The sequence below is a fragment of the Rissa tridactyla genome, chromosome 17 (genome assembly GCF_028500815.1).
Source record: "Rissa tridactyla isolate bRisTri1 chromosome 17, bRisTri1.patW.cur.20221130, whole genome shotgun sequence".
Classification (NCBI taxonomy): Eukaryota; Metazoa; Chordata; class Aves; order Charadriiformes; family Laridae; genus Rissa; species Rissa tridactyla.
The window spans coordinates 7,228,671-7,236,608 of NC_071482.1; the positions used below are offsets into that span (position 1 = coordinate 7,228,671).

Consider the following 7,938-nt stretch of genomic DNA (forward strand, 5'->3'; position numbering starts at 1 on the left):
CGTACACACCCCCAGTGCCAAAGCCACCGGGCCGGTCTCATTCCCAGGTCATTTTTCCACGCGGATCCAGTTCAACCTGTAGTCCTCAGGCCCTCCAGCGAGCACCGGTAGGAAAAAAAAAGTGAACATCCAACAGAAAATCACGACTTTGTCCTCCAAATGGGTGGAAAGCCCAAGCTCGGGACAACTGAGCAGCCACAAGTTGGGGTACATCAGTGGGGTGCTCGAGGACCCACGCAGGAATAAATACTGGAGAATCGCTGCTCCGAAAACGATCCTTTATTTGCTGGCTGCTCGTCACAGCCGCTGACCTCAGAGCGCTAATAATCCTGAAGGGCTCTGGAGGCTTTGTAGCACGTGCATTTTAATGCAATAAGCCTTGGCATCTCAACTGTTTTTTCCCCTTTTGGCTTCTCCTTTGGGCTCGAAAACAAGAGGGTCAGATCAGTCTTCGAGCACAGGGATGAAGACAACCCTGGCTTTAATGCGCAGAATTATATCATCAGCGGCCAGGGGTCACATCCTGCTGTCTTTTTAAAGATAACTCCGGCTCTCTTCCGATTTTCCCCGGCCCCGTACTAACCTGGCTCGACCCACACCCCGCAGCAGCAAGACTACGCGGCGCAACATCTTGCATTAGTTATGAGCTTTTCGGATGAGCTCCAACTCATATTTCATATCATTCCCCCCTCCGGAACCCTTCCCCAGCCATAAGATTTGAGTTTGTCACATTTACTGGAGACTAAAGCACAAACATGTTTTATTCATTATCTGTCCTCTTCTCCGCAGCAAGCACCTGCGAAACATTTCGGCTCTAGGCCGGATCAACAAGGCTTCATTAGGCATGACACTTTCTCCATGGTTTGGATGATGAAGCTACATTTTATCCCTGCCCTTCTAGGCTGTAAAATCTCCTGGAGATCGTCACCTTGGAAGAAGGCGGACTCCCAAGACCTCACGATTGAGGTGGGGGGAAAAGGGACCGAGGTAATTACGCAGCCTGGATCGTTGCGCGCTGTGGGACGTGGAGTAATTTTAGCCTTGTAGCATCCAGAAGAAAGCACAGTGCTGCTTTAACAAGAGGGGCCTGGAGGAGCACAGCTTTTGCACAGTCTCCTATAGGGAGTTTGCAAGCTACGGGGAGCAGAGACCCTTCCTTTATTATCGTTATTTTAACCAGTAGTTGATAAAGGAGCAGCAGTTCCAAGCTCCTCGCCCGCTGCAGCCCCAGCCTCTCCTTCTCGCTGACTCTTCCCTCTTGGCCGATGAATATTTAATCGGATGGAAAACAGAAAACTTCACCAGGAGAGGCAGAGAAGCTCTTTTCCCTGCAAAATTCAGCAGCGCGGGGTGAACCTCGGGAAGGAGGGAGAAAAAAGTCCCTCCCCTGAATCAGGCACAGGTGAGGTTTAGGTGCTGCTTGTCGAGCTTAAATAATTAAGAAGCGGATTTGTGAATGACCTCCAGTCCCACGATGTCTCGGGCAGAGTGCGCTCCTTGGACCACGAGCATCACGCCTCTGCCTTTCAGCTAGATTTTGCCCACCAGGTAGCTTGCCAAGACCCCATGTCTGTCCTGCCAGCCTTCCCTGGGGACGGAATTGCTGCCAGGACCTCGGTTCCCAAATACTCCCAAGCTATGGGATATTCCTTTATTTATTCCAATATTCCTTTACGTGGATCACGTTTAACGCTGCATTGCTCTCTGCTTGCTGCCCCGCACATCTGCACCCCAGGACGCTTCGTTACGTTGCTCTCCTTTTAATTATCTTCATAAACGTACATTTTTTTCCCCTCCTTGCCTTTCCTCTTTCTTTTCCAAAGTCTTTAATCACCTGTTTTCCTTCCATCTCTTCTTGAGTTTTCTGACACATGCAATAAAAATGCCGGTACAATATTCATGAAGAAACACTGATCTAGGATTGCTGCGATCCCGCCCCTGAGATGCCTATTGCGATGTAATTAAAAGACACCGTCAGTAAAGCAAGATACTGTAACGAGCTAACAGCCTACCGCCGTTTGGGGGGGGCGATGCAAAATCTGATTTCCAAAGCTCTTTCTAGTTAATCTTAGAAGAGTTCCTGGTTAAAGCGATCAAACAAAACAGAGGGTAAAGGCATCCCTGTGCCACCTCGGTTGGTGGCAAAGCAGTGGCGTATATTTATTCAGTGCTACATACAGAAGCGAGCTCTGAAATGTCAAAATCCCCCTTTTTTTGCGGGGGTAAAACCATGAAATGAGCCCGAGAACTGCCACGCGCCCCAGCCAAAGGCCTGTAACTTGGGAACGGAGCGTAGCGGGGATGCAAGGACCAGGCTCTGCTGGCGGTGAAGCATCTGCAGCCTCCCCATCTCAAGGGCTTCCACAGCTTTTTTACGAAGGACCATTTCTTTCTCCACTTTCAGCCTCCTGCCTGGAGATTTTTTTCAAGCGGCTCCCGAGCCTTGCAGCGGCGAAGGCAGGGATTAAAGGGGAGAAAACTGTTGAATAATCTCTTTGAAAAACGCCGCAAGGTTTGTCACATCAATTATTCAGCATCCGGGCGCAACCGGCTCTGGATGGAAGATGCTGCCAATGCAAAATACCCTTTTCTGCGCAGTTTCAGAGCAGGAAAGGGTCATTCCAGGGAGAAAAAAACCAACACTTTGGCATTGTCCGAAAGGGTCTTTATGTTTTTCCTGGGGCTGCCAGGAAAAATCATTGGTCAGATCCTGGCTGAGGAAAGGGGGGCAGAGATTTATCTGCGCTCCGGCAGCGAGGGAGGATGGATCAGGTAGCCAAAAGCTGTCGCCTTCCACTTTGGGCAACCATCATCCCGATTTCCAATTACGATGGGCAGAGAAGGACCACGGGAGGAGCTGGCTCCATCCCTTTTCACCATGCCCTTGAGCCGGCGGGGCGCAGCGCGGGTTTTTGCTGGAAATAGGTGAATTTTCAAGGCGGGGAGGAGGGGAAACAGCCTTTCATCCTTTCCCCTGCCTTCCTCATTACCAACCTGTCTGCGCACAACCGGCTTTTTCATTGTGCGGCTCCGAGTGGTGTTTTGCCAGGTTAAATATCAGCCCTGCGGCCAGACCTCTGATTAGATGTGTCCCTGGGGGCATCGTTGAATTTTGCTTTTAACCCCTCGTTACTCCCTGCCCTTCCCTCCCCATCCCCTGGTGAGGCCTCCCTACCCTTTCCTGTTATTGTCCTGCCTGCCTCTGATAAGATTAAATACGTGCCCTTCAAAAAAAAGGCCTTTTTTCTCCCCCCTTGTACCTTATTGTTCTTCAAAGAGATGGGGAAGACAAGATCCCGCTCCTAACTCCCGCTAAGAAAAGCCCGTGATCTATGAGGCTGAATAAATAACCCCGAGTCCCCGCGGTGCGTGAGAGCAGCGTTCACCTCGGCAATTGAAATGTGGTAACGGGAGAGACCTTGGGTTTTGCTTTTCTGATTCAATGCCAGAGTTGACCTTTTTTTCTCTATTTTTTTTCTGTCTTCTTTTTTTCCTTTCTATTTTTTTCTTTCTTCTTTTTTTTCTCTTTCTATTTTTCTCTCTGTTTTTCAATTTTTTCTGTTTTTCTTTCTATTTTTTCTACTTTTTCCTTCTGGTTTTTCTTTCTGCTTTCTTCTTTCTATTTTTTTTTCTTTTTCTTTTTTTTCTTTTATTTTTTCCCTTATTTTTTTTCCCTTCCATTTTTTTCCCCTTCTGGTTTTTTTCCCCCTTATGGAAAGTGAACCGACGCTCGGCAGGCCGTCTGCGAACTATTTGCCCTGCAAAGCCCTTCGATTCTGACGATGCCAAAGGTTTATGATGACTCGGGGGTGGGGGACTTATATATGCATTATGCTTTATGCTCAAAGCTGTATGGGGGAAACACGTACCTACAGCAAAAAATATGGAGATGCTTTGCATTTTCACTAAAACACCCCTGACAGGGCTGGCTGGCAGAGGGAGGAGGATAAAAAACCCTCAAGTGAGCCTCAGGTGACCCAAAGGGATGAGAATTCACTTTGGTTTAATATAAAGTTGATGGTGAAACGTGGTTTTGTTTGCCAGGGCTTTGGGACCACTTGTGGGGAGGTACGAGTTTATTTATAGGGCTGTTTCCTACGGGCTTCGGTTGAGACGATGGCATGGCTGTGTGAAGTAAAGCGCATTTACATAGATATATATATTAAAAAAATAAATCAGGTTTTCACCCTAAAAAGAGGAGACAGGTGGAGTTTGGGGGCTGGCAGATGTTATTTTCCCCGTTCTGCGGTGGGAAAGCACAGCGAGTTCCTGGATCTCGTGTGTCCTGCTGCCACCCTCAAGAGATGCTATAAAGCAACCCCCAAATTTAACACTGGCACATCACAAGACCCCCTAAACCCATTTTTATGGGCATTTTTTTTTTTTCTTTTCGCGATACCCTCCGCGCAGGCGGGGAGTGGTGCTGGAAACATTTCAGCCGTTCCTGTTCCCGAAGCCGGGAGTCGGGGTGTGGAGCGGAAAAAATAGCCCGATGCCAAGGGTTTGGCATGCCAAGGGCCGGATCTGCCCCCGGAGTCTGTTGGCACCGGCACCGTCAGAAGGGCCTCGAGGAAAGGGGTCAGGGTCTGGCCCTGCCGTTTCCCCCCTAAATCGCTCCCCCAAAATGCCTGGTCTCCCCATGGATGGCAAGGGGAGCAGTTTCCTCCTTAGCTTGGACAAGTTAAATTAGGGTGGAAAAACAACCCTCCGTCACATTATCATTGAGATGATAAGCTAAAAAAACTCCTTTTCCTTCCTATTTTTTCACCTCGCCGTCGACTCCAGCAGTTTGAGGGACAGCGAAGCCGCTTTGGCCTTATCCCGCCTCTCCGTTTGGCCAGCATCCAGAATTTCTCAGCTGAGACCTGACCACCGCGCTTCCAGCCCCCGGTGGATCCCACCGGTCTCCGCAGGGGGCTTGGAGCATCCCCACCTCTTTCGCCCTCAGATGGCAGGTAATCATTTATCCCCGAATAATGCCTCGCAGAACAAATCCGAACGCATCCCCCTCCGAAGAAGCAGCCCAGCGGTCCCTCCTATAAACCAGATATTGGAAATTACAATCGCTGCCCCATGGGAAAGCCCAGTATTTATTGGAAAAAGACCAAAACCTGCAAAGCTGCATTTGGTGGAGCAAAATGCCTTTTTTTTTTTTTTTTTCTTTAAAATCACCAAACCACTTCAAATCCCGTTAATATTTATGCCTGCCCTTGCCATGCGTGGCGTCCTATAAGCAGCGGTGCCGTATGGAAAGCGTCTACCCCAGAGGCATCGTGTCCACTACCCTCCAAATCTTCCTTCCCCCCTTTCCCGAGGCTGGAAAACTTTTGCCTTCTCCAATCCCTGCCCAAATCACCGTGAATTTTACAACAAAGGGAAATTTCCTTTCTCCTAAGACAAAGGGTTCAACCTTCTCCTCTCACCCCTTCCCCAATTAAATACCACCTTCCCCAATTAACCCATCTCTCCCCCAGCCCGTAGGTAAGAACCCAACATCTAATACTCCCCAGAGCGTCTCCACGGCTTGACAGCCTTCAATAGGTTAATTTTTCAAAGCCGTAAGCTGATATTTCTGCATAAAATGTACATCTGCAGGGTAAACGCTATTAAGTGTGGGTGAATTATGGTCCCAGAGTACAGATCACTTGAGCCTTAATGCTACAAGCACCTTAATGTTTTTTTGAATGAAGTTGCTGCTAATTGCTTCCATATGACTTCTTCTTTTTTTTTTTTTTTTATATATCCTTAAGGTTTTTTGTCCTGCAATATACGATGCTACAAATAACGAACAGGGGAATTACACTTTATCCAAGCTGGGATTGATGCCCGCTGGCGGGTGGGGTGCTTGGCATGGAGTTGTCCTGGCAGGGTAAGGGCTTGCTCTTAGCCCTAAGCCAAAAGAGAGCGAAATATGGAAAATCCAAGAGTTTTTCCCCGCAAATCAAGGGACTGAACTCCCACCTCGATGCCCTGCACCGTTCCTTAGGCAGAAGCCTGTCTTTAGCCTCTTTTGGTGCCTTCTAGCTCAGTTTTTCTCGATACAGGACTCAAAGGTGGCTTTTTTCCCCCAAGGTAACACCGTGCTCTCCATCACCCCCATCTGCGTTGTTTCTTCTTCCAAGTGTATCACAGGCAGCTGGGGCTACTGGAAGCAGGAGCAAAACCTCCCCGGCGAGCAAATGGCAGTGAAAAAAAGGGCTTTTGGGGAGCAAATCTGATGTAGAAAAAGGGAATACAGATCCCTGGAGGATTTGCAGCAGTTTCTGGTCCACAGAGGTGTCTCCAAACCCACAATGACGGCTGCACGGGTGATGGCAGGAGCAGGGTGCTGAGCATTTCTCCTCTCATCAGCCAGACCCGACAACTTGCTGCATCAGATCTGAGTAAAAACCCTGAGAAATCCTACCTGGACATCTCAGCCTGCACCTTGGAGGCCCTAAAACCGTTTGAACGTCAACCCAAGTCCCACCAACGAGATACTTTTGCATCCAGGGTTTCATACGTCCAGCGATGCGCTTCTCAGGAGAGCCTTGATTCCAACATTCTGCCTTCCCAAACAGCAGAAAATGAGCCAAACCTCCCCAAAAAAACCTTTCGGAAGGGGGGGCGGGAGCGGGAGAGAGGAGCGGTGCCGGTCCTTACAGCTTTTCCCCGCAAAGACGGAGGTAAACTCTGCGCTGGGGGTTGCTCTTGGGAAATTCCCGCGCTGCCCACTCGGAGCCAGTGGTAACACGAGGCTATCGCCTTGCAAAAAGAAAAAAGGAGTTTTTTAGGAAAACCGGGGCTCGTTAAGGAGAGGTCTGAGTTCAAACCCCCCGCGCGGCTCCGGTGGGAAGGCAGGAGGGCAACGGGATGGTAAAGCAGAGCTTTGAAATAAAGCAGAAGGCGCTGGGTGCTGGGACGTCTGATTTACAGCCTCTGTTTTTTACCGGCAGGTCTCGGGGGCTTACAGTAGAGCCCCAAAGCGGCCAAATTAATTAGTATAACGAAAAGCCCGGAGGCTGCTGGAGGCTGTTGCTATGCATCACCCCTTAATTAAAGCCTAAATCCCTTCTTCTGGTCATGCATAGGTGCACCTCCGCTGGCTGTAATATGATTAACCTCGATACCAGCGTAAGAGAGAACAAAATACGCCCCAAAGGATGTGGATGAGGAGATTTTTAGCTCTTGCTGGAGTTCAGTTCAGGTCAGGCTGTCAGTGGGTCTAATATTTACCCCCCCTCCAAGCAGAGCCCTTTCATTCATGACATGTATACTTCTGCCAGGACTAGTTTTTCCTTCACCTGTGCTTGTGTCACTTGGAATTGCAAGTCTTTCCCCAAAGAGCGATTCTGCGTATGTGTATATAAACGTATATATATGTGCCTAAGAATATATATGAATGTCTATATTGGTATATATTTGTGTCTTAATAGCTACACAAAATATTTACATTTAAAGGGAGGAGAAACATGCATGAGGAGCTGAGTCTTTTCTATATAGAGAACTTAATTCGAATTAAGGGAAGGAGTTAATCAGAAGCAGAATTGCTCTCCCGGATGAAGTCCCCGCGCGGATGTTCCCCGTCTGAACCAGAAGCGCGGGATTCACACGCCGACCTCGACGGAGGCTGCCGAGAGCCGCCTTTATTTAGACCGGGCTTATTTGCAGGACCAAAGACGGCCAGGTAGAAGGCTGCGAATGAATTAATTCGACGTCGGTAATTAGCCAGAAGGAAGTTTACCCCAACCAGTAAACCTTCTCGGAGAGGGAATTCGTTAAACGTCTCTGTTTTGCCGAGGAGAGGGCTGATTTTGCAAGTCAAAGAAGATTTTTATTTTTTTAATTGCGTTTTCTTCAGTGGTTAAGCCAGGAAAAAAAAAAAAATCCGTGTATGTCATTTCCAGGCTCCAGCACCTGAATGCAACAGAGACAGGAGCTCGGCTTCCCCGGATTTCG

The 7,938-nt window shown here is 48.7% G+C and overlaps 1 long non-coding RNA gene across 2 annotated transcripts; it reads left to right on the forward strand.

Moving 5' to 3' along the window:
• Positions 1 to 3,282: 3,282 nt before the first annotated feature.
• On the forward strand, positions 3,283 to 7,718 carry LOC128918638 (uncharacterized). Of its 2 annotated transcripts, none has more exons than XR_008469648.1 (3): positions 3,283 to 3,365; positions 4,789 to 4,955; positions 5,751 to 7,718. It is a non-coding gene; the product is annotated as an uncharacterized LOC128918638 (long non-coding RNA). The 2 variants fall into 2 exon arrangements; XR_008469647.1 differs by having other exon boundaries at positions 3,287 to 3,365; positions 4,786 to 4,955.
• Positions 7,719 to 7,938: the final 220 nt, after the last annotated feature.